Source organism: Gorilla gorilla, chromosome 18 (assembly GCF_029281585.2).
Source record: "Gorilla gorilla gorilla isolate KB3781 chromosome 18, NHGRI_mGorGor1-v2.1_pri, whole genome shotgun sequence".
NCBI classification, from domain to species: domain Eukaryota; kingdom Metazoa; phylum Chordata; class Mammalia; order Primates; family Hominidae; genus Gorilla; species Gorilla gorilla.
The window spans coordinates 43,437,753-43,452,053 of NC_073242.2; positions in this window are offsets into that span (position 1 = coordinate 43,437,753).

Consider the following 14,301-nt stretch of genomic DNA (forward strand, 5'->3'; position numbering starts at 1 on the left):
CCATTCCATTCCATTGAATTCCATTCCATTCCATTCCATTCCATTGAATTCCGTTCCATTCCATTCCATTGCATTCCATTCCATTCCATTCCATTTGAATTCCATTCCATTCCATTCCATTCCATTCCATTCCATTCCATTCCATTCTACTCGGGTTGATTCCATTCTATTCCATTCCATTCCATTCGATTCCATTCGATTCCATTCGATTCCATTCGATTCCATTCCATTCCATTCCATTCCATTCCATTCCATTCCATTCCATTGAATTCCATTCCATTCCATTGAATTCCATTCCATTCCATTCCATTCCATTGAATTCCGTTCCATTCCATTCCATTCCATTCCATTCCATTCCATTGAATTCCATTCCATTGAATTCCATTCCATTCCATTCCATTGAATTCCATTCCATTCCATTCCATTCGATTCCATTTCATTCCATTGAATTCCATTCCATTCCATTCCATTCCATTCCATTCCATTCCATTGAATTCCATTGAATTCCATTCCATTGAATTCCATTCCATTCCATTGAATTCCATTCCATTTCATTCCATTCCATTCCGTTCCATTCCATTCCGTCCCATTCCATTCCATTCCTTTCCATTCCATTCCATTCCGTTCCATTCCATTGAATTCCGTTCCATTGCATTGAATTCCGTTCCATTCCATTCCATTCCTTTCCGTTCCGTTCCGTTCCGTTCCGTTCCGTTCCGTTCTACTCGGGTTGATTCCATTCTATTCCATTCCATTCCATTCGATTCCATTCTATTCCATTCGATTCCATTCGATTCAATTCGATTCCATTCCATTCCATTCCATTCCATTCCATTCCATTCCATTGAATTCCATTCCATTCCATTCCGTTCCATTCCATTCCGTTCCATTCCATTCCATTCCATTCCATTCCATTCCATTCCATTACGTTCCTTTCCATTCCGTTCCATTCCGTTCCATTCCATTGAATTCCGATCCATTGCATTGAATTCCGTTCCATTCCATTCCATTCCTTTCCGTTCCGTTCCGTTCCGTTCCGTTCCGTTCTACTCGGATTGATTCCATTCGATTCCATTCGATTCCATTCGATTCCATTCGATTCCATTCGATTCCATTCGATTCCATTCCATTCCATTCCATTCCATTGAATTCCATTCCATTCCATTCCATTCCATTCCATTCCATTCCATTGAATTCCATTGAATTCCATTCCATTGAATTCCATTCCATTCCATTCCATTCCGTTCCATTCCATTCCGTTCCATTCCATTCCATTCCATTCCATTCCATTCCGCTCCGTTCCATTCCGTTCCATTCCGTTCCATTCCATTGAATTCCGTTCCATTGCATTGAATTCCGTTCCATTCCATTCCATTCCTTTCCGTTCCGTTCCGTTCCGTTCCGTTCCGTTCCGTTCTACTCGGGTTGATTCCATTCTATTCCATTCCATTCCATTCCATTCCATTCTATTCCATTCGATTCCATTCGATTCAATTCGATTCGATTCCATTCCATTCCATTCCATTCCATTCCATTCCATAGAATTCCATTCCATTCCATTGAATTCAATTCCATTCCATTCCATTCCATTCCATTGAATTCCATTCCATTCCATTGAATTCCATTCCATTCCATTCCATTCGATTCCATTCCATTCCATGTAATTCCATTCCATTCGATTCCATTCCATTCCATGGAATTCCATTTCATTCCATTCCATTCCGTTCCATTCCATTCCATCGAATTCCATTCCATTCCATTCCATTCCATTCCATTCCATTCCATTCCATTCCATTCTACTCGGGTTCATTCCATTCTATTACATTCCATTCCATTCGATTCCATTCGATTCCATTCGATTCCATTCGATTCCATTCCATTCCATTCCATTCAATTGAATTCCATTCCATTCCATTCCATTCCATTCTATTCCATTCCATTCCATTCCATTGAATTCCATTCCATTACATTGAATTCCATTCCATTCCATTCCATTCCATTGAATTCCGTTCCATTCCATTCCTTTCCATTCCATTCCATTCCATTGAATTCCATTACATTGAATTCCATTCCATTCCATTCCATTCCATTCCATTCCATTGAATTCCATTCCATTCCATTGAATTCCATTCCATTCCATTCCATTCGATTCCATTCCATTCCATGGAATTCCATTCCTTTCCATTCCATTCCATTCCATTCCATTCCATTGAATTCCATTGAATTCCATTCCATTCCATTGAATTCCATTCCTTTCCATTCCATTCCATTGAATTCCGTTCAATTCCATTCCATTCCATTCCATTCCATTCCATTCCATTCGAATTCCATTCCATTCCATTCCATTCCATTCCATTCTATTCCATTCCATTCTACTCGGGTTGATTCCATTCTATTCCAATCCATTCCATTCGATTCCATTCTATTCCATTCGATTCCATTCGATTCAATTAGATTCCATTCCATTCCATTCCATTCCATTCCATTCCATTGAATTCCGTTCCATTCCATTGAATTCCATTCCATTACGTTCCATTCCATTGAATTCCGCTCCGTTCCGTTCCGTTCCGTTCCGTTCCATTCCGTACCATTCCGTTCCATTCCGTTCTACTCGGGTTGATTCCATTCTATTCCATTCCATTCCATTCGATTCCATTCCATTCCATTCCATTCCATTCCATTCCGTTCTACTCGGGTTCATTCCATTCCATTCCGTTCCGTTCCGTTCCGTTCCGTTCCTTTCCTTTCTACTTGTGTTGATTCCATTCCATTCCTTTCTATTCCATTGAATTCCATTCCATTCCATTCCATTCCATTCCATTACATGGAATTCCATTGAATTCCATTGAATTCCATTCCATTCCATTGAATTCCATTCCATTTCTTTCCATTCCATTCCGTTCCATTCCATTCCGTCCCATTCCATTCCATTCCTTTCCATTCCATTCCATTCCGTTCCATTCCATTGAATTCCGTTCCATTGCATTGAATTCCGTTCCATTCCATTGAATTCCGTTCCATTGCATTGAATTCCGTTCCATTACATTCCATTCCTTTCCGTTCCGTTCCGTTCCGTTCCGTTCCGTTCCGTTCCGTTCTACACGGGTTGATTCCATTCTATTCCATTCCATTCCATTCGATTCCATTCTATTCCATTCGATTCCATTCGATTCAATTCGATTCCATTCCATTCCATTCCATTCCATTCCATTCCATTCCATTCCATTCCATTGAATTCCATTCCATTCCATTCCGTTCCATTCCATTCCGTTCCATTCCATTCCATTCCATTCCATTCCATTCCATTACGTTCCGTTCCATTCCGTTCCATTCCGTTCCATTCCATTGAATTCCGATCCATTGCATTGAATTCCGTTCCATTCCATTCAATTCCTTTCCGTTCCGTTCCGTTCCGTTCCGTTCCGTTCCGTTCTACTCGGATTGATTCCATTCTATTCCATTCCATTCCATTCGATTCCATTCGATTCCATTCGATTCCATTCGATTCCATTCCATTCCATTCCATTCCATTGAATTCCATTCCATTCCATTCCATTCCATTCCATTCCATTGAATTCCATTGAATTCCATTCCATTGAATTCCATTCCATTCCATTCCATTCCGTTCCATTCCATTCCGTTCCATTCCATTCCATTCCATTCCATTCCATTCCGCTCCGTTCCATTCCGTTCCATTCCGTTCCATTCCATTGAATTCCGTTCCATTGCATTGAATTCCGTTCCATTCCATTCCATTCCTTTCCGTTCCGTTCCGTTCCGTTCCGTTCCGTTCCGTTCTACTCGGGTTGATTCCATTCTATTCCATTCCATTGAATTCCATTCCATTCCATTCCATTCGATTCCATTCCATTCCATGTAATTCCATTCCATTCGATTCCATTCCATTCCATGGAATTCCATTTCATTCCATTCCATTCCGTTCCATTCCATTCCATCGAATTCCATTCCATTCCATTCCATTCCATTCCATTCCATTCCATTCCATTCTACTCGGGTTGATTCCATTCTATTACATTCCATTCCATTCGATTCCATTCGATTCCATTCGATTCCATTCGATTCCATTCCATTCCATTCCATTCAATTGAATTCCATTCCATTCCATTCCATTCCATTCCATTCCATTCCATTCCATTGAATTCCATTCCATTACATTGAATTCCATTCCATTCCATTCCATTCCATTGAATTCCGTTCCATTCCATTCCTTTCCATTCCATTCCATTCCATTGAATTCCATTACATTGAATTCCATTCCATTCCATTCCATTCCATTCCATTCCATTGAATTCCATTCCATTCCATTGAATTCCATTCCATTCCATTCCATTCGATTCCATTCCATTCCATGGAATTCCATTCCTTTCCATTCCATTCCATTCCATTCCATTCCATTCCATTCCATTGAATTCCATTGAATTCCATTCCATTCCATTGAATTCCATTCCTTTCCATTCCATTCCATTGAATTCCGTTCAATTCCATTCCATTCCATTCCATTCCATTCCATTCCATTCGAATTCCATTCCATTCCATTCCACTCCATTCCATTCCATTCCATTCCATTCTACTCGGGTTTATTCCATTCCATTCCATTCCATTCCATTCCATTCCATTCCTTTCGATTCCATTCCATTCCATTCCATTCCATTCCATTGAATTCCATTCCATTCCATTCCATTCCATTCCATTGAATTCCATTCCATTCCATTCCATCGAATTCCATTCCATTCCATTGAATTCCATTCCATTCCATTCCATTCCATTCCATTCCATTCCATTCCATTCCATCGAATTCCATTCCATTCCATTCCATTCCATTCCATTCCATTCGATTCCATTCGATTCCATTCGATTCCATTCCATTCCATTCCATTCCATTGAATTCCGTTCCATTGAATTCCGTTCCATTCCATTCCATTCCATTCCATTCCATTCCATTGAATTCCATTCCATTGAATTCCATTCCATTCCATTCCATTCCACTGAATTCCATTCCATTCCGTTCCGTTCCGTTCCGTTCCGTTCCGTTCCGTTCCATTCCATTCCATTCCATTCCATTGAATTCCGTTCCATTCCATTGAATTCCATTCCATTCCGTTCCATTCCATTGAATTCCGTTCCGTTCCGTTCCGTTCCGTTCCGTTCCATTCCGTTCCATTCCGTTCCATTCCGTTCTACTCGGGTTGATTCCATTCTATTCCATTCCATTCCATTCGATTCCATTCCATTCCATTCCATTCCATTCCATTCCATTCCTTTCTACTCGGGTTCATTCCATTCCATTCCGTTCCGTTCCGTTCCGTTCCGTTCCGTTCCATTCCTTTCTACTTGTGTTGATTCCATTCCATTCCATTCTATTCCATTGAATTCCATTCCATTCCATTCCATTCCATTCCATTCCATTACATGGAATTCCATTGAATTCCATTGAATTCCATTCCATTGAATTCCATTGAATTCCATTCCATTCCATTCCATGGAATTCAATTCCATTCCATTCCATTCCTTGGAATTCCGTTCCATTCCATTCCATTCCATTCCATTGAATTCCATTCCATTCCATTCAATTGAATTCCATTCCATTCCATTCCATTCGATTCCATTCCATTCCATTGAATTCCATTCCGTTCCATTCCATTCCATTGAATTCCATTCGATTCCATTCTATTCCATTCGATTCCATTCGATTCAATTCGATTCCATTCCATTCCATTCCATTCCATTCCATTCCATTCCATTCCATTGAATTCCATTCCATTCCATTCCGTTCCATTCCATTCCGTTCCATTCCATTCCATTCCATTCCATTACGTTCCGTTCCATTCCGTTCCATTCCGTTCCATTCCATTGAATTCCGATCCGTTGCATTGAATTCCGTTCCATTCCATTCCGTTCCTTTCCGTTCCGTTCCTTTCCGTTCCGTTCCGTTCCGTTCCGTTGTACTCGGATTGATTCCATTCTATTCCATTCCATTCCATTCGATTCCATTCGATTCCATTCGATTCCATTCGATTCCATTCGAATCCATTCGATTCCATTCCATTCCATTCCATTCCATTGAATTCCATTCCATTCCATTCCATTCCATTCCATTCCATGGAATTCCATTCCATTCCATTCCATTCGATTCCATTCCATTCCATGGAATTCCATTCCATTCGATTCCATTCCATTCCATGGAATTCCATTTCATTCCATTCCATTCCATTCCATTCCATTCCATTCCATTCCATTCCATTCCATCGAATTCCATTCCATTCCATTCCATTCCATTCCATTCCATTCCATTCCATTCCATTCTACTCGGGTTGATTCCATTCTATTACATTCCATTCCATTCGATTCCATTCGATTCCATTCGATTCCATTCGATTCCATTCCATTCCATTCCATTCCATTCCATTCAATTGAATTCCATTCCATTCCATTCCATTCCATTCCATTCCATTCCATTCCATTCCATTCCATTCCATTGAATTCCATTCCATTCCATTGAATTCCATTCCATTCCGTTCCATTCCATTGAATTCCGTTCCGTTCCGTTCCGTTCCGTTCCGTTCCGTTCCGTTCCATTCCGTTCCATTCCATTCCATTCCTTTCTACTCGGGTTCATTCCATTCCATTCCTTTCCGTTCCGTTCCGTTCCGTTCCGTTCCGTTGCGTTCCGTTCCGTTCTACTCGGGTTGATTCCATTCTATTCCATTCCATTCCATTCGATTCCATTCTATTCCATTCGATTCCATTCTATTCAATTCGATTCCATTCCATTCCATTCCATTCCATTCCATTCCATTGAATTCCATTCCATTCCATTCCGTTCCATTCCATTCCGTTCCATTCCATTCCATTCCATTCCATTCCATTCCATTACGTTCCGTTCCATTCCGTTCCATTCCATTGAATTCCGATCCATTGCATTGAATTCCGTTCCATTCCATTCCACTCCTTTCCGTTCCGTTCCGTTCCGTTCCGTTCCATTCTACGCGGGTTGATTCCATTCTATTCCATTCCATTCCATTCGATTCCAATCTATTCCATTCGATTCCATTCGATTCAATTCGATTCCATTCCATTCCATTCCATTCCATTCCATTCCATTGAATTCCATTCCATTCCATTCCGTTCCATTCCATTCCGTTCCATTCCATTCCATTCCATTCCATTCCATTCCTTTCCGTTACGTTCCGTTCCGTTCCATTCCGTTCTACTCGGATTGATTCCATTCTATTCCATTCCATTCCATTCGATTCCATTCGATTCCATTCGATTCCATTCGATTCCATTCCATTCCATTCCATTCCATTGAATTCCATTCCATTCCATTCCATTCCATTCCATTCCATTCCATTGAATTCCATTCCATTCCATTCCATTCCATTCCATTCCATTCCATTGAATTCCATTCCATTCCATTCCATTCCATTCCATTCCATTCCATTCCATTCCATTCCATTGAATTCCATTCCATTCCATTCCATTCCATTGAATTCCGTTCCATTCCATTCCTTTCCATTCCATTCCATTCCATTGAATTCCATTACATTGAATTCCATTCCATTTCATTCCATTCCATTCCATTCCATTCCATTGAATTCCATTCCATTCCATAGAATTCCATTCCATTCCATTCCATTCGATTCCATTCCATTCCATGGAATTCCATTCCTTTCCATTCCATTCCATTCCATTCCATTCCATTGAATTCCATTGAATTCCATTCCATTCCATTGAATTCCATTCTTTTCCATTCCATTCCATTGAATTCCGTTCAATTCCATTCCATTCCATTCCATTTCATTCCATTCCATTCGAATTCCATTCCATTCCATTCCATTCCATTCCATTCCATTCAACTCGGGTTGATTCTATTCCATTCCATTCCATTCCATTCCATTGAATTCCATTCCATTCCATTGAATTCCATTCCATTCCATTCCATCGAATTCCATTCCATTCCATTGAATTCCATTCCATTGCATTCCATTCCATTCCATTCCATTCCATTCCATTCCATTCCATTCCATTCCATTCCTTCGAATTCCATTCCATTCCATTCCATTCCATTCCATTCCATTCGATTCCATTCGATTCCATTCGATTCCATTCGATTCCATTCGATTCCATTCCATTCCATTCCATTCCATTGAATTCCATTCCATTCCATTCCATTCCATTGAATTCCGTTCCATTCCTTTCAATTCCATTCCATTCCATTCCATTCCATTCCATTCCATTCCATTCCATTCCATTCCTTTCTACTCGGGTTGATTCCATTCTATTACGTTCCATTCCATTCGATTCCATTCGATTCCATTCGATTCCATTCGATTCCATTCCATTCCATTCCATTCCATTGAATTCCGTTCCATTCCATTCCATTCCATTCCATTCCATTCCATTGAATTCCTTTACATTGAATTCCATTCCATTCCATTCCATTCCATGGAATTCCATTCCATTCCGTTCCGTTCCGTTCCGTTCCGTACCGTTCCATTCCATTCCATTCCATTCCATTGAATTCCGTTCCATTCCATTGAATTCCATTCCATTCCGTTCCATTCCATTGAATTCCGTTCCGTTCCGTTCCGTTCCGTTCCGTTCCGTTCCATTCCGTTCCATTCCATTCCATTCCGTTCTACTCGGGTTCATTCCATTCCATTCCCTTCCTTTCCGTTCCGTTCCGTTCCGTTCCGTTCCGTTCCGTTCCGTTCTACTAGGGTTGATTCCATTCTATTCCATTCCATTCCATTCGATTCCATTCTATTCCATTCGATTCCATTCTATTCAATTCGATTCCATTCCATTCCAATCCATTCCATTACATTCCATTGAATTCCATTCCATTCCATTCCGTTCCATTCCATTCCGTTCCATTCCATTCCATTTCATTCCATTCCATTCCATTACGTTCCGTTCCATTCCGTTCCATTCCATTGAATTCCGATCCATTGCATTGAATTCCGTTCCATTCCATTCCACTCCTTTCCGTTCCGTTCCGTTCCGTTCCGTTCCGTTCTACTCGGGTTGATTCCATTCTATTCCATTCCATTCCATTCGATTCCAATCTATTCCATTCGATTCCATTCGATTCAATTCTATTCCATTCCATTCCATTCCATTTCATTCCATTCCATTCCATTCAATTGAATTCCATTCCATTCCATTCCGTTCCATTCCATTCTGTTCCATTCCATTCCATTCCATTCCATTCCATTCCTTTCCGTTACGTTCCGTTCCGTTCCATTCCGTTCTACTCGGATTGATTTCATTCTATTCCATTCCATTCCATTCGATTCCATTCGATTCCATTCGATTCCATTCCATTCCATTCCATTCCATTCCATTCCATTCCATTCCATTGAACTCCATTCCATTCCATTCCATTCCATTCCATTCCATTCCATTCCATTGAATTCCATTCCATTCCATTCCATTCCATTGAATTCTGTTCCATTCAATTCCATTCCATTCCATTCCGTTCTACTCGGGTTGATTCCATTCTATTCCATTCCGTTCCGTTCCGTTCCGTTCCGTTCCGTTCCGTTCCGTTCCGTTCCATTCCACTCGGGTTGATTCCATTCTATTCCATTCCATTCCATTCCATTCCATTCGATTCCATTCGATTCCATTCGATTCCATTCGATTCCATTCCATTCCATTGAATTCCATTCCATTCCATTCCATTCCATGGAATTCCGTTCCATTCCATTCCATTGCATTCCATTCCATTCCATTCCATTTGAATTCCATTCCATTCCATTCCATTCCATTCCATTCCATTCCATTCCATTCCATTCCATTCCATTCTACTCGGGTTGATTCCATTCTATTCCATTCCATTCCATTCGATTCCATTCGATTCCATTCGATTCCATTCGATTCCATTCCATTCCATTCCATTCCATTCCATTCCATTCCATTGAATTCCATTCCATTCCATTGAATTCCATTCCATTCCATTCCATTCCATTGAATTCCGTTCCATTCCATTCCATTCCATTCCATTCCATTCCATTCCATTGAATTCCATTCCATTGAATTCCATTCCATTCCATTCCATTCCATTGAATTCCATTCCATTCCGTTCCGTTCCGTTCCGTTCCGTTCCGTTTCGTTCCGTTCCGTTCCGTTCCGTTCCATTCCTTTCCATTCCATTCCATTGAATTCCGTTCCATTCCATTGAATTCCATTCCATTCCGTTCCATTCCATTGAATTCTGTTCCGTTCCGTTCCGTTCCGTTCCGTTCCATTCCGTTCCATTCCATTGAATTCTATTGAATTCCATTCCATTCCATTCCGTTCCATTCCATTCCGTTCCGTTCCATTCCATTCCATTCCATTCCATTCCATTCCATTCCGTTCTACTCGGGTTCATTCCATTCCATTCCGTTCCGTTCCGTTCCGTTCCGTTCCTTTCCTTTCTACTTGTGTTGATTCCATTCCATTCCATTCTATTCCATTGAATTCCATTCCATTCCATTCCATTCCATTCCATTACATGGAATTCCATTGAATTCCATTGAATTCCATTCCATAGAATTCCATTCCATTCCATTCCATTCCATTCCTTGGAATTCCATTCCATTCCATTCCATTCCATTCCATTGAATTCCATTCCATTCCATTCCATTGAATTCCATTCCATTCCATTCCATTCGATTCCATTTCATTCCTTTCCATTCCATTCCATTCCGTTCCATTCCATTGAATTCCGTTCCATTGCATTGAATTCCGTTCCATTCCATTCCATTCCTTTCCGTTCCGTTCCGTTCCGTTCCGTTCCTTTCCTTTCTACTTGTGTTGATTCCATTCCATTCCGTTCCATTCCATTCCGTTCCATTCCATTCCATTCCTTTCCATTCCATTCCATTCCGTTCCATTCCATTGAATTCCGTTCCATTGCATTGAATTCCGTTCCATTCCATTCCATTCCTTTCCGTTCCGTTCCGTTCCGTTCCGTTCCGTTCCGTTCTACTCGGGTTGATTCCATTCTATTCCATTCCATTCCATGCGATTCCATTCTATTCCATTCGATTCCATTCGATTCAATTCGATTCCATTCGATTCCATTCCATTCCATTCCATTCCATTCCATTCCATTCCATTGAATTCCATTCCATTCCATTCCGTTCCATTCCATTCCGTTCCATTCCATTCCATTCCATTCCATTCCATTCCGTTCCATTCCATTCCATTCCTTTCCATTCCATTCCTTTCCGTTCCATTCCGTTCCGTTCCATTCCGTTCTACTCGGATTGATTCCTTTCTATTCCATTCCATTCCATTCGATTCCATTCGATTCCATTCGATTCCATTCGATTCCATTCCATTCCATTCCATTCCATTCCATTCCATTCCATTCCATTGAACTCCATTCCATTCCATTCCATTCCATTCCATTCCATTCCATTCCATTCCATTCCATTCCATTCCATTGAATTCCATTCCATTCCATTGAATTCTGTTCCATTCAATTCCATTCCATTCCATTCCGTTCTACTCGGGTTGATTCCATGCTATTCCATTCTGTTCCATTCCGTTCCGTTCCGTTCCGTTCCGTTCCGTTCCATTCCACTCGGGTTGATTCCATTCTATTCCATTCCATTCCATTCCATTCCATTCGATTCCATTCGATTCCATTCGATTCCATTCGATTCCATTCGATTCCATTCCATTCCATTGAATTCAATTCCATTCCATTCCATTCCATTGAATTCCGTTCCATTCCATTCCATTGCATTCCATTCCATTCCATTCCATTTGAATTCCATTCCATTCCATTCCATTCCATTCCATTCCATTCCATTCCATTCCATTCTACTCGGGTTGATTCCATTCTATTCCATTCCATTCCACTCGATTCCATTCTATTCCATTCGATTCCATTCGATTCAATTCGATTCCATTCCATTCCATTCCATTCCATTCCATTCCATTCCATTCCATTCCATTCCATTCCATTCCATTGAATTCCATTCCATTCCATTCCGTTCCATTCCATTCCTTTCCATTCCATTCCATTCCATTCCATTCCATTCCATTCCATTACGTTCCGTTCCATTCCGTTCCATTCCGTTCCATTCCATTGAATTCCGATCCATTGCATTGAATTCCATTCCATTCCATTCCATTCCTTTCCGTTCCGTTCCGTTCCGCTCCGTTCCGTTCCGTTCCGTTCTACTCGGATTGATTCCATTCTACTCCATTCCATTCCATTCGATTGCATTCGATTCCATTCGATTCCATTCGATTCCATTCCATTCCATTCCATTCCATTCCATTCCATTCCATTGAATTCCATTCCATTCCATTCCATTCCATTCCATTGAATTCCATTCCATTCCATTCCATTCCATTGAATTCTGTTCCATTCAATTCCATTCCATTCCATTCCGTTCTACTCGGGTTGATTCCATTCTATTCCATTCCGTTCCGTTCCGTTCCGTTCCGTTCCTTTCCGTTCCATTCCATTCCACTCGGGTTGGTTCCATTCTATTCCATTCCATTCCATTCGATTCCATTCGATTCCATTGGATTCCATTCGATTCCATTCGATTCCATTCGATTCCATTCCATTCCATTCCATTCCATTGAATTCCGTTCCATTCCATTCAATTCCATTCCATTCCATTCCATTCCATTTGAATTCCATTCCATTCCATTCCATTCCGTTCCATTCCATTCCATTCCATTCCATTCCATTCCATTCCATTCCATTCCATTCTACTCGGGTTGATTCCATTCTATTCCATTGTATTCCATTCGATTCCATTCGATTCAATTCGATTCCTTTCCATTCCATTCCATTCCATTCCATTCCATTCCATTCCATTGAATTCCATTCCACTCCATTGAATTCCATTCCATTTCATTCCATTCCATTCCGTTCCATTCCATTCCGTTCCATTCCATTCCATTCCTTTCCATTCCATTCCATTCCGTTCCATTCCATTGAATTCCGTTCCATTGCATTGAATTCCGTTCCATTCCATTCCATTCCTTTCCGTTCCGTTCCGTTCCGTTCCGTTCCGTTCCGTTCTACTCGGGTTGATTCCATTCTATTCCATTCCATTCCATGCGATTCCATTCTATTCCATTCGATTCCATTCGATTCAATTCGATTCCATTCGATTCCATTCCATTCCATTCCATTCCATTCCATTCCATTCCATTGAATTCCATTCCATTCCATTCCGTTCCATTCCATTCCGTTCCATTCCATTCCATTCCATTCCATTCCATTCCGTTCCATTCCATTCCATTCCTTTCCATTCCATTCCTTTCCGTTCCATTCCGTTCCGTTCCATTCCGTTCTACTCGGATTGATTCCTTTCTATTCCATTCCATTCCATTCGATTCCATTCGATTCCATTCGATTCCATTCGATTCCATTCCATTCCATTCCATTCCATTCCATTCCATTCCATTCCATTGAACTCCATTCCATTCCATTCCATTCCATTCCATTCCATTCCATTCCATTCCATTCCATTCCATTCCATTGAATTCCATTCCATTCCATTCCATTCCATTGAATTCTGTTCCATTCAATTCCATTCCATTCCATTCCGTTCTACTCGGGTTGATTCCATGCTATTCCATTCTGTTCCATTCCGTTCCGTTCCGTTCCGTTCCGTTCCGTTCCATTCCACTCGGGTTGATTCCATTCTATTCCATTCCATTCCATTCCATTCCATTCGATTCCATTCGATTCCATTCGATTCCATTCGATTCCATTCGATTCCATTCCATTCCATTGAATTCAATTCCATTCCATTCCATTCCATTGAATTCCGTTCCATTCCATTCCATTGCATTCCATTCCATTCCATTCCATTTGAATTCCATTCCATTCCATTCCATTCCATTCCATTCCATTCCATTCCATTCCATTCTACTCGGGTTGATTCCATTCTATTCCATTCCATTCCACTCGATTCCATTCTATTCCATTCGATTCCATTCGATTCAATTCGATTCCATTCCATTCCATTCCATTCCATTCCATTCCATTCCATTCCATTCCATTCCATTCCATTGAATTCCATTCCATTCCATTCCGTTCCATTCCATTCCTTTCCATTCCATTCCATTCCATTCCATTCCATTCCATTCCATTACGTTCCGTTCCATTCCGTTCCATTCCGTTCCATTCCATTGAATTCCGATCCATTGCATTGAATTCCATTCCATTCCATTCCATTCCTTTCCGTTCCGTTCCGTTCCGCTCCGTTCCGTTCCGTTCCGTTCTACTCGGATTGATTCCATTCTACTCCA